The following is a 3,907-nucleotide window of genomic DNA, read 5'->3' on the forward strand; positions in this document are numbered from 1 at the left end:
AGAAAATTATTAGGGTTTAATTTGGGGTTTGCTTAACATCATAAATAGTATGTATAGATACCTCATGCTGGGAAATGGTTGGTTAGAGCTTAACATCATTAGGTAAAGCTTACCCATTTTTTTAATAATTTTTGTTGTTGATTTGATGTACATACAAGCAATTAGGATATGATTGCTGTATCATTATACATTTTAAAGGCTTTGATTTTTAAATTCTTTTATTTTTTAATCACACTTTGGTTTACACTATATTTTAACAAATAGATGCATACAACTCTTAAGCAATCCCAACCTCAGACTAACACATGGAAACACAAACTACATAAATTAAGTAATTAACCTTAAGGGGTTAGTTTGACGGTCAAAGAGGTTTGCTTACTTTCTTGAATTCTTAGATTCAAACACATTGTAGTTTACTTGATCCTTTGAGTTTGTAATAAAATATCAATAAACCCTAGGGGTTACTTGAGTTACGCACAAACTAGCCCGAATATCCCGATTATAAAAAAAATAAAAAATAAAAATTAATCCTATATTTTAACAAATGGATGCATAAAATTCTTAAGCAATCCCAACCTTAGACTGAAACGTGAAAACACAAAATACGTAAATTAGAAATACTTATTACTTACCATTTTGAGTGTGGTGTAAGTGACTTGTGTATGATTTAGGTTAGAGTTGTTGTCTTCACCAAACAAGAGGTTAAGGTTAATTATAAGATGAGGAGGAAGTTTCATGAAATTTCTTTCAATTGTCAGGTCCACTAACGAACCTTTGGAATTGGAAAAGAACGGCGACAGACACCACATTTACATAAATTAAATTTGAGAGTATGGTTGGGGTAACAAGTTCGTAATTAGCCAGAACAAACAGCATATTAATTAATGCTAATTAATCATTAAGTTAATTACCTACTGACATGACTTACCACTACTTGGGTTCTGTAAATCACGAATCTCTTTGATTGACCGTAAGGGTTACTACCATGGCTGGCTGGCTGGCCCCCTACATCAAAATAGCTTCATGCTACACGTCTTTGACACAAATCAGGCCAAGCAAAACTTTTCTTGTAGATCAATAATTTTGATCTGCATCCTCTGCGGGCCACCTTCCTGATCAACCAGGACTGATAAAAATCTAGGTCATCGCACATGTAATATAAATAATTAGGTCTTCTTCTATTATTTGAAGGTTTTGATTGTGTGTTTGGTTTATCTTAGTTTAATTTAATCTAATCATAGTTTATTTCCACAATTCATCCTTAATTTTATTGAGTCAGCCAAATGGAATCATTCAAAGCTCATAGTTGACCTCACAAAAGCCTTTGGATGTAATATATATATAGAAGCATGAATGAAGCAGTACTCTATCACATTTAAGTGGCTTGGACCCAGCAAGGCCTTTGGTAGCTTCCTTTTTGACTGTTTTGTTTATAAAACAAATTAAGAAATACATTAGAAAATTGTATAAAAATAAAATCTCAAATCCCAAGAGATATATAGAGCACAGATAGATGGTGAAGTTGTGGTCACACGCAAAGACAAAGAAAGCCTTGTACAATGGTAAATGTGTGTAGAAAAGTGAGAAACATCCGCAGAAAAGAAAAGGGGAATAATTTGATAGACATCAAAAGGACAAAGAGAAGGGACCGTTTCTTTCTTTTCAAGAGGCGTGTCTTTAGAGTACAGTAGTGAGAGGTTGGTGTTATATTGAGGGTTTTATGAATGGGGGAAAAAGCATTTGAATGTGAGACCTAATTTGCCGTCCCACTAGGTACGACAGTCGTCTTTTAATTTACTTGGGGAGATCATTTCCTTTTCCTATATATTTCTCCATTCCATTAGCTACTTCTAAAAGAGACAGTTAACAAATTGGCGTTGACGCTTCCTCGTACAACAATCAAATAACTATTCCCTTCCTCCATCTTCATATTATTATTATTATTATTATTATTATTTTTGTAGCTTTCTTTACATTTTCTTTAAGTATCTTGCTGCTGATAAAAACTAGAACCATTTCTACTTTTCTATTGATATTTCATATTTGATGCTCCTCCTACAAGCCTCTAACATAGGAATTCATACTTTTTTTTATCACTAAGCTAAAACTCAGAAAAGGGTAGAATATAGTTTTATATATATTTATATATGTTAGTTATTCTGTTTCTTAATTAAACATGCATACAACTTGCAACGAATTATTTCAACCTTTTGGTATAAATTCTCTTATCATCAATAAGATTTTATCATTTTCTGATAAGAAATACTTTGAATATGAGGAGAGGATCGAATTTAGTGTCTAAATTTCTTACAACAAATGAATAAGAAACAACCTCTTCAATCTTAAGGGATTGGTTTAGTGGTCAAAGAAGTTTACTTATTTTCTTGAGTTGTTGGGTTCAAACCTTACGGCCATCGATCACGTTGTGACTTATCTAGTCCTTTAGGTTTGTATGGTGTTCAATGAACCAAAAAAATTAGTTATGATATGCGTAAATTGAGCTCAAATACCTTAGTTACCAAAAAAAAAAAAAAAAAAATTCTCGGACATTATTAATGTACTTGCTTTGCATCTAATGTAATTAACTTTTTTTTTTTATTCCGAATTTGATAAAGTCGTTCCTTTTACTTTCTTTGTTATCCCAATAATTAGGAATATTGTACTTCTCCCGTGTACTTGCTGTAATTAAAAATGTTGTTAATAAACCAAACCTTTTGGTTTTAATTAATCTGGTAGGTTTATCATTTAATTAATGATACTATTTCTATTATTTGAGCAGTTGAATGATGATATTAAATATGTTTCTTTTATTAGCATGATTAAACTTGTAAACTAATGATTAAATCAGTGACCATATATTTTATAATGATGATACGCTGCCCAATTGACATTATTAATTACTACATACTTCACTGCATTCATTGCAGAGGAATCCAGCAAATATCTATCTATTCAGAAATGATTCCTTCTCATTTAAAGCCTCCTGTGAATTGAAAGCACAAAATTATATTCCTATGATCTACTCCTACACGCATTTTCCTGGGGTTCTTAAAAGTTTTCACATCATTGTTTTAAGGTCACAGGGAACAAATTATGATTCCTCTAAATGAAAACCCTAAATCACCGTCTCTTTCACCATGGAAACCCTTAATCCTCTAAATGAAATACCTTAAATGAATCACCCTAACTGACCAAATTATGACTGTAGGCATTGTTTAATCATGTGAAAAAGTTAGATCACTCGGCTGTCGTGCCATTCTACCACACCTCTCTTCCAATTTATATACTGGTAGACAACTTGTCTACGTTTTAAAAGATTTTTGATTAATTTAGGTTTTGTTTGTATTTGATTTTGGGAGATTTTTTGAGTTATTGACTATATATGTATTATATCATATAAAATAAATAAACATTTATTCCTGATGGCATGAATAGAATAATAAGACAAAATTTAAGTCAATTGTGTCATATGAAATGTAAAAAATTGTCTTATAATATTTTATAGTAAAAAATAGATATTTTGTTATAGGAGAACAATGTAAGAGCAAGAGAAGTATTCAAGATTTTTTTTTTTTTTTTCACAACGCTCCTTTGTATATTTTATTTGCACATTTTTCTTTCATACTTCTAATTAAACCTTTTTTTCAACCTTAAAGGTGTTATAATATTCTGATAATGGTAAGAGTAACAAAATATCACATATATATTTTTTATTTATGTTCTTGATATGTTTAATATATATGTTCTTAATGTGTTTAATTTTTACTAACCCTTTTAGATGATGTTAGAAGATGTGTGGGTGTAAGTGTGTGTGGGATAAGAGAAGTGTCTTGATCATAATTTTGACCAATTGTTGCTTTAATTGGTTTTACTTAGGTCGGCTATCATAATTTCCCACATGTATAAA

The sequence above is a fragment of the Pistacia vera genome, unplaced genomic scaffold, assembly GCF_008641045.1.
Source record: "Pistacia vera cultivar Batoury unplaced genomic scaffold, PisVer_v2 Contig208, whole genome shotgun sequence".
NCBI classification, from domain to species: Eukaryota; Viridiplantae; Streptophyta; class Magnoliopsida; order Sapindales; family Anacardiaceae; genus Pistacia; species Pistacia vera.